The sequence below is a fragment of the Parasteatoda tepidariorum genome, chromosome 6 (assembly GCF_043381705.1).
Source record: "Parasteatoda tepidariorum isolate YZ-2023 chromosome 6, CAS_Ptep_4.0, whole genome shotgun sequence".
In the NCBI taxonomy this organism is placed as follows: Eukaryota; Metazoa; Arthropoda; class Arachnida; order Araneae; family Theridiidae; genus Parasteatoda; species Parasteatoda tepidariorum.
The window spans coordinates 92,154,984-92,164,364 of NC_092209.1; the positions used below are offsets into that span (position 1 = coordinate 92,154,984).

At 28.7% G+C, this 9,381-nt stretch overlaps 1 long non-coding RNA gene across 1 annotated transcript in view; it reads right to left on the minus strand.

The window, feature by feature from the left end:
• Positions 1-9,381, minus strand: part of LOC107457118 (uncharacterized) — a 29,048-nt gene extending 19,667 nt beyond the window's left edge. Inside the window, exon 1 of the long non-coding RNA XR_001585799.4 lies at positions 9,274-9,381. This is a non-coding gene — a long non-coding RNA (uncharacterized lncRNA). The remainder of the gene's footprint in view (positions 1-9,273) is intronic.

A 9,381-nucleotide genomic window follows, 5' to 3' on the forward strand; every position in this document is an offset into this window, starting at 1 on the left:
GATTACCGTAAAGTGAAGTTGATCAAAATATCTGAGACTCTAAAGATATCAAAGGAAAGTGTTAGACATATCGTGAATGAATATTTGGGTATGAGAAAGCTCTAGGCAAAGTGGGTGCCGCACGAGCTCACAATTGACCAAAAACAACAACGAATTGATGATTCTGAGCTGTGTTTGAAGCTGTTTAATCGTAATAAATCTGAATTTATGTGTCGATATATGACAATGGGTGAAACATGGCTCCATAATTTCACACTGGAGTTCAATCGACAGTCAGCGAGTGAACTGCACGAGACGAACCAACTCCAAAGCTTGGAAAGATGCAAAAGTCAGCAGTCAAAGTTTCGGCATCAGTATTTTGGAATGCTCATGGTTTAATATTCATTGACTATCTTGAAAAAGGAACAACCATCAACATCGACTATTATATAGTGTTATTGGAGCGTTTGAACTAGGAAATCACAGAAAAACTGCCCCATTTGAAGAAGACGAAAGTGCTGTTTCATCAAGACAATGCACCATGTCACAAGTCAATGAAAACGATGGCAAAATTATATAAATTGGTCTTCGAATTGCTTCCGCATCCACGGTATTTTCCAGATTTGGTCCCCAGCGACTTTTTCCTGTTCTCAGACCTCAAGAGAATGCTCGCTGGAAAGAAATTTAGCGTAGTCACCGAAACTAAGCCCTATTTTGAGGCTAAAGACAAATCGTACTATAAAAATAGTATCGAAAAATTATATGGCCGCTATAATCGTTGTATCGCCCTTGAAGGAAACTATATTGAATAATAAAATGAAATTTTATCATAAAAAAAAAAAATTTTCTATGTTACCCTACGAACTTTTCAGCCCACCTGTTAGCTGTCACCTCCTTTCTCCTACCACTACCTTGTTTTTAATCGTAGTTGCAAAGAGGATTAAAATGTTAATTTTGAAATTTGAACTTTTATACATATCGCCAAATCTAACTCATGGAAGAAATGATTATTATGGAGAAATATTTAACTAAATAGAAGCCAACTTACACCTTTAAAAGAAAGTTTACTTTTGAAATTAAATTTCATCTTTTGCAAAATTTAGCAACTGTTGTTAAGAATTTTTTTACTCATGCTGCAAGTTACTCAAAACAAATTGCGTGTTTAATTATATTCAAGCAAACTCTAAATTAACAGTAAAATAATAGGCTTACCCATTTTGGTTTAGTTCTAGAAATAATTTGTTTTTACAACGATTTTTAGAAAAATAAATATGTTTTTACAACGATTTCTTACAAAACAAATTTATTGTTTTTACAACGATAACTTGCGTAAAGAAATTTGAATTTACCATTTTTATAAATAAATCCAGGAGAGAGGGAAAGAGATATTCTCCTGAACTTTATAAAATTAGCATTTCTAAAATGCGAGCTTTTGCAATGGTTAAATCTAAGTTGTCCCTGAAACATAAGCGTGGGGGACATTGGTTAAGATTCCTCCTAAATATTTACCAAACTTTCTCAATATCTTTCCCCCTCCAAAAAAAAAGCTCATTTTTATTTATTAAAAATTTCAGATACTTAACATATGGTCAGCTAATTGCACTCACTGATTAGCTCCATAAAAGTGGAAAATGATAGGAAAAAAATATACAAAAAAAGTGAACATCCTGATAACTTTTGATCTAATAATTAAATTTCCGCATACTATTACTCACTTATGATTCGAGAGTTTAATCTTAAATATGCAAATTAATTCATGCAGACGATATTTTTTGTTACGAAACCAGACGCAATAACATACTTTCTCTAATTAAGCGTGTGATGCGATAGATAAAATTAAAAGAATTTGAGCAAAATCGGTCGAATAGTTCCTGAGAAAGCTAATTTAAAAAAAAAAAAAACTCTTTAAAATTTGATTATTCAGGATCTGTTCAACCGATATCGCTAAAAATTCTTAAAAATGATGTAAAAGTTGTGAACCTTACTCTTCAAAATATTTTTTTAACAATTATTACATAAAATAATAAAAAATATTATATGTGATATAAAAAATATATATCTTAGGATAAACAAATTAGGATAAACGAATTTTTCAATAAATTCGGATATTTAATCACCCAAAATATAGGGGATAGTCGCAATTTGGGAAATATGGTTTCCATAGTTTGTTAAGAGAGTAATCCAAATTTTGATTCCCATAATGTAAATTTTATTTTCTGCGTATTTCGCCATATCTCGAAAAGTTTTTAAGTGAAATGAAAAGATTTTGCACACAATAATAAAATTCTTTTCCATGCACAAAATAACTTTTTATAGATATTTATTATTTTTTACCATTTTATTTAATAATAGTGTCTCACTCCATCTTTGCGAGACATTTCACAAATTTGGTTCGTTATGTAAGTCCGCCTAATGATAACAAAGGATTTTGCAGGTATTTATTTCGTCATCTCTGGATTAATTATGCATTAAAAATAAATTATGAAAATATACACAATCTACATGACATTTAAATTCCGGAACTCTACTGCTTCCTTCTAGTTCATACTCTCCCTTAGTCCAGCCAATACTACGTTCAAGCTAATACTAAAAAGAAATCCTTTTTCTCACCAGAAAAAGTTCTTCGCTCCACCCCCAATGTAGGGGAACAACACTTCCCCTGTCCCTCGCCCTCTGACCCTCAGGTCAGGGGTCAATAAAATGCGTGGAAGAGGAATCAGGACCCTGACAAATAGGAATTATAATTTAATTCTAAATTATAATATATAAAAAAATTTTCTCATCATTTTAAGTAATGTAATTTTACATGGCAAAATATAACACTTTAACTAGTTTGGTCGAATAGTACCTGAGAAATCAAATTTTAATCTATTTCTTTCAAATTTAGTATTTCGCCATAAAAACAATTACATTCATTAAAATTATGTAAAATAAAATTTTATATCTTGCAATTCAATCAAATATTATTAAATAAAATAATAAATATTTACTAAAATTAAACGAGATCATTCTTAGTTTATTTTTAAACGGCTATTTTTAAAGATAGTATGCTTCATAAACATTTTTTACAAGTTCTCTTCACGAGAACTGCTATTATGAACAATTTTTGATGTAGTATAGCGAGTGAATTAAGTAAATATGAGGAATGAGGAAATAAACCAATCACTGGATCAATGAATAGGAACAACGAGTTAGCGATAAATAGCAGTTGTTTATAGAACAGTCATTGAAGAGCATTTTAGTCAAATCAGTCGATGAGTTCAAAAATGCAAAAACTTTTTAACTTATAAATTGAGTTACGGCAGTCAGCAATTTTTTAAAATTATTTTTGACAAAATGGTGATATTGAAAAGTACCTTTAAGATTGTATATAAGTATGTACAATTATAAATACGATTTAAAACATCTAACGTGTCACAACAGTGCTGAGTATAAAAATGCTAAAGACATTTAAACAAATCAAATGAAACTTGGTTTAAATTGTTGAGTTTATAAAACGTTGTTTACAACCACACCATTTTTTTTATAACCGTCGTTGAACAGCCAACCCAATTTTATGGGTTTGCAACTACTAATGTTCAACTCCGTAGCCTTGTAATTTTAAACCCAATCCAGAAGACAAGGGGATTCCTGGATCGAGTACTGAGAGAAATTTGGCCTCGTGAAAGACTTTCTGAAAGAACTAAACCCGCATTTACGTTACATGGAGAGGAAGACCACGAGAGACTCCAACGGTTAGCTCGACTGCAAGGGGACTAACTCATGATCCGTCTACCACTGAGGATATTTCACGGCAGCACTGTGGTCGGTGCAAGCCGGATGCGGAATTCGCATCGACTGGGATTCGAACCCGGTTTGCCGCATTGAAAGGCGAACGCTCTTTCCCCTTAGCCATCGCTGCTCACCATTTAAATTCAGCAAAAGCTTATGAAATTCACATTTTGCAATTCAGGTCGAAATTTGCTGAAGTTTTCTAACTTAAAGGAGTTTATACTGTGAGAAGGCGCAAGAAAAATCGATTGGTCCAATATATCTGTGTCCGGTAACGGAAAACACGCGTCTGATTAATATTGGAAATATATTTATTTGTAAAGCTTGTTTCTAAATTAATTTAGAAAAAAATAGCATAAAATATCAAAATAAGTTTCATTCTCAATTTAGGAAGAAGACATGTGTGCTGTCATTTTGATGTGACTAATCCGCATTTGCGTTACATGGAGAGGAAAACTACGAAACCCTGACCCGTTAGCGAATTGACAAAACATACCGTAGATTGCAAAGGGTTGGCGAAAATTTCTATTGGCGTTAAAAGAGCGTTCTCGCAAATCGCCAAACAGCTGTAAGCTTATGATTTTGTTTTGTTTTCGGTATCGCATAACATTCAACGAGTTAGATATGGGTGCGACATTTCAATTAAGTTGGTCTTCATTTGATTCCTCTGCATCAAATAAAATATAAAGCGTATTTTTTTGTTATAGCTCCGACATAATCGTTTGTATCTGTTGACTAAATCGTGTTTATTAGCGTTTTTGAAAAGGTCGTAATAGAACTAAGATAGAAAAATTACTCATTATTACATATTCTATAGTTTCATAACTTTCATTAAATGTATTTCGAGTAGTGAAATTCTTTTCCTACTCATCCACTAATTAGAATTAATAATTTCACAATAACCTTTAATCCTTAATAATGAAATGATTATTATAATAAAGTTTGTTTACTTAAAAGATTAAAAAAATTTTTTTATTGTTTAGCAGAGACTTGGTTTCCAATTCTATATTCATTAATTAAACTTAATGGTTCTGCTCGATAACCATCTCCAAATTTTTTAAAATTTTATTTAATTTTCTGTTATTATGAAATTCTTTAAATATTTTTCGACGTAGAGATTATTTAGCAATAATGCGAAAAGCTGAAATTTATAAATGTATAATATTTATAAATGTTTAAGAGAATTTTTAGCAGCTATTTTGTACTAATTATTTTAATTGAAATGTTCATTATACGCAGTTTTATAATAATAATCGTAAAATTCATTGAACAATTGAGTATTACATTTTAAAATGCAAGTATAATTTAATAATTATTTCATTTTATAACTGCAAAACGGTAGATAAGTAACTTCGTTATAAAGTTTTACATGATACGAGAATATTATACGATTGCTTTATAATGAAAGAACAACAATTTAAGTTTTAAACTTTTTGTGGAAAAGAAAAAATTGAAAATTTCTCCTGTCATCGGTGTTAGCGATTAGAGAGTCTTTTATCGTATAAATATTAAGTCAGTATTGTTCCCTTTTAAATAAAAATGCATTTTGCTCCGGAAAAAAAAATTACTTGAATTTTGTCGATAGAAATTCCCTAATTATAGCAGCAAAAACTTTTAAATTTCTAATCAAACTTTCCTTCATTATAATTTTGTGTAAATAATTATTATTAATAATATAAATGACTATTGAAAGGAATTAATTGAGAATGTCCAATTTTAATGAATTAACTGTTTACGCAATCAGATTAATAATTTTTTTCATAATTTACAAATGGAGAAAAAGTCTTTACAGTTTAAAAGTGAAGAGAAAAATATAGTTGAGATTAAATTTATAAAGTAAGCACAACCCGAAGGAGATTGAAGTAATGGCATTAAAATCGAAATTTCAAAAAAAAAAAAAATCACGTTTTAGTGTACAGTGAGCAGTAAACAAAAATCTAAAACTAACTTTTGATCTAATGATCAGATGTTTACGTTCTAGGACTCAATCTTAATGGATCGAGAGGGTGAATTCAAATATGCCGCTTAATTATAGCAGACAATATATTTTAAGTTCGGAAATCAGACACTAAAACGAGCCTACTTTGAGAAATTTTTTTCCTGCGTATTCGGATTTTTGATCCCCAGTATATAGGGGTTGCCGCAATCTGGAAATATTATCCCAATAGTTTGGTCAGGAAAGCAATGCAATGTTAGGACCCCTTAGTGTTAACCTTACTTTTTGCGCATTTCACCATATCTTGGGAACTTTCAAGTGAATTGAAAATTTTTTACACTCAATGTTTTAATGATCATTTAATTTAGAATTTCCTTAATTCCCTACCACTATTGTAAGATATTTACTTTTCACCTAACTTGTAAAATTAAAAAGTTTAGAATTCTTTACAAAATCACTCAGGCGAAGTGATTGCCTTTTATTTAAATCTTATTTAGAAGGTATTTTTCTTAAAGTATTTCATTTAAAGTTTTTATCATTTTAAGTTGAAATGAATGTCGCTCTGCTTTGCATAATTCAAAAATTATTTCAAAGGAAACATAACTTAACATTAAACAATCAGGACTTACAATTATAAATCAAACAATCACTACATTTATTTATTTAAAAACACTCTTATGAACTGATAATAAATTGATCTAAGTCCTAAATGTGAGTTCTTGTATAATATATAATTTATTTAAACTCAGTATATACATCTGACCTCTGTTGTCGCCAATGGCTCAATTTTAAAATATACTTTTTCTTTTACAAATTTTCTGATATTTTCATATGAAGGATAGTATTAAGTTTGAGAATTGAAAATTTTTGTTTAAAAAAGTTGTTAAAATTATAATTATTATTAATACTTGACAACAGGAAGTTTTCAATTAAAGGTTGAAAATTTTTTTAATTACGTTATTTTTTAATTCTGTTATTTTTTTAATTATGTTTTTAATTACCTAATTCATATAACAGTATTTAGGAATCTATAAATTTATGCTACGTATGATCGTTGCAGAATTACCTGCACCCAATATATGTAAATAAAATATTTTTTTAAAATTGTGCATTTTCTATTAATTTCATTTATTATTCTTATACTGAAAGAGTATCAAGGTATCTATGACCTCCATAATAAATGAAGTACTTACGGACTTTTATATATATTAAGGAATTGAGTCAATTTTTCACGAAGTTAAAGATCTCATCCCATTGAAAAAAAAGTTAAATATTTTTTTGCAACAAATGCTTCTAGTAATAAAACAAACGCGAATAGGTCATCGAAGAAAAATCCCTTCATTTGTACATTTTTCCCTTCTTGAAATTATTTCACATATTTTTTTTTTTCACTAGCGAATTTCTGATAATTTTAAAATTTTAAAAATATCGATTTTTTCATTTGCAAGAAATTTTTAATTTAAAGCGTGATAACATTTTTGAATACTCCAATTTTTTTTTCTAATAAATAATATGTCTTTGTTAATTTCTAAAAAAAAATTTCATGAAAAAGTTTACATTATTCTTTTATCAAGATTGATTTAACAGAGAAAATCACTAAATTAAAACAGGTTGTTTTCTTACAATAAAAGTTAAATAGAATTAATTCTTTAAAATAGCGTTCCAATAAAACATGGTATTAAAATGCTACGTTATTTTTTGTGATTGGTTCAATAATAAATAATTTTTATTTCTTCACAAACACAATTCTCGTAAAAAATATTAAATCTGTTATATCAAAAAACTAGATCGTTTTATAAAATATAAATACAGTTTATTTGTAACGTGATCCTAAGAATAAAAAGGTTATTTTCTTTTTTAATTCTCTACTAAAATGAATTAATGAGTTATTTTTATTCATCATGGCTAGTCGAGGAGGAGAAAAAAAATATTGAATTTCACTGTTTAGGTTGATGTAATTTCGTTCTAACACCACATTTACGCGTAATCCATCGCCAATTCCACTTGAAATCGCCTAGTTTATAATCTACGGTATGTTTTGTCAATTCGCGACCCGTTAGCCTGATGGCAAGGGCACTTTAACCCATTAATCGTTTAAAACTAAGGATATTTTTCTGTGCGGAATTCGTTTCGTCCAATCATGGCTGTGATTCGAACCCGGGTCACCTCATAGGATTAAAAGCGCTCCCCTGAGCCACAGCGACTTTTAAATCAACATTTACGGTTGATATTTAATAATTTTCTGGTAAAAATATTGTAATTAAAAATACGAAAAGCAGTTGTGCACCGCGTTAAATCTGCGCCAGAGAGGCAAAAAAAAAATTTATAAATAAATAATTCTTTTAACTCCAGCTTCTTTTACCAAGATAGAGTTAGTGGCACTGTTTTATTATTATTATTTTGTAACGAAATTCATGAAAATATTATTTTAAGTAGTTAAAGTAGTTAAAAAATATTATTCAAGAGGAATGGCAATTGTAAATTCTAAATTGAAGTAGTAAATTGTAATTGCAAATTTTAATTGTAAATTGTAATAACGGTGGTAATTGCAAACTGCTATTGTAACTTTCATAATAGTGTAATGGAATTACAATATGAAATTGTAAAAAGAATATGATAATTCAAATCTTGACACAGATTCCGACAATCCTTGAGTAATAATTTAAAAAATTACAATAATAGTTTCAGAAGAATGATCTAAAAACTTTGAACACTATTATTTTTTTAATAGTTTGTGTTGAATATAAACGCAAATGTTACACATATATTTTGAATTATGAGTAGGCAAAAATGCAAAATTCACTTTTTTATTAATCCATGAAAACTCAATTATTAAAACTAAATTGCGTGAATATGAATCACGATGTTTGATGTTAAGTCGGCATGATTACTAATCGTAATATTCAAATTTAATATAGCATGGGTGCAAATCAAAGTTTGGTTTTAAGATCATGTGACTAAAAATTTCGATGCGCTATTTTAAAACGGCTGAATGCGAATCACGATGAGTAATTTTTAAATTCCGTGGTACAAATTCCAATGTGTTATTTTTAAATCGCGTGAGTTCAAATCACGATGTGCGGATTTTAAATTTTATGATTAGAAATCGCAATATTTGATTTTAATATCACGTGTATACGCGATGTGTTGTTTGCATACGAAAGAAATTGCTGGATGATTTTCTTAAGTGATTAAAAACCCAAAAAGATTTCTCATGAAAATACAATCTTGAACCAGATTGATATTGAAGGATCATAAAACCGTGAATCAATTAAAATCTGTCATACACAAGTCGATGGTTATATAATTATACAAATTTCAAGATATATGTTCCTAGAGTAACTAAATAAAAATTTAATTACTGTATATTATTAAATACTTGATTTCCATTCAATATATAAAATTTTAAAAAGTAAAATAAATTTCTATTGAAATTCAATTTATCCTTTGTTGTTGGAAACAACTGAATTTCTTTTAATCAAAATTATTGATGTAAACATTTAAAATTATTAGCTTAAAGAGTTATAAAATGAAAAAAAAAAAAGAAAATGATTAGACATATATACAATTATAAAATGGAAACTTACTGAGATTTAACACCTTTATGATATTGTTGATTATTGTCATCATCACTTCACGTTAAATTACTGAGATAGAACATGTTTTAACCATCGAAGTTTGTGAAATTCACCTCT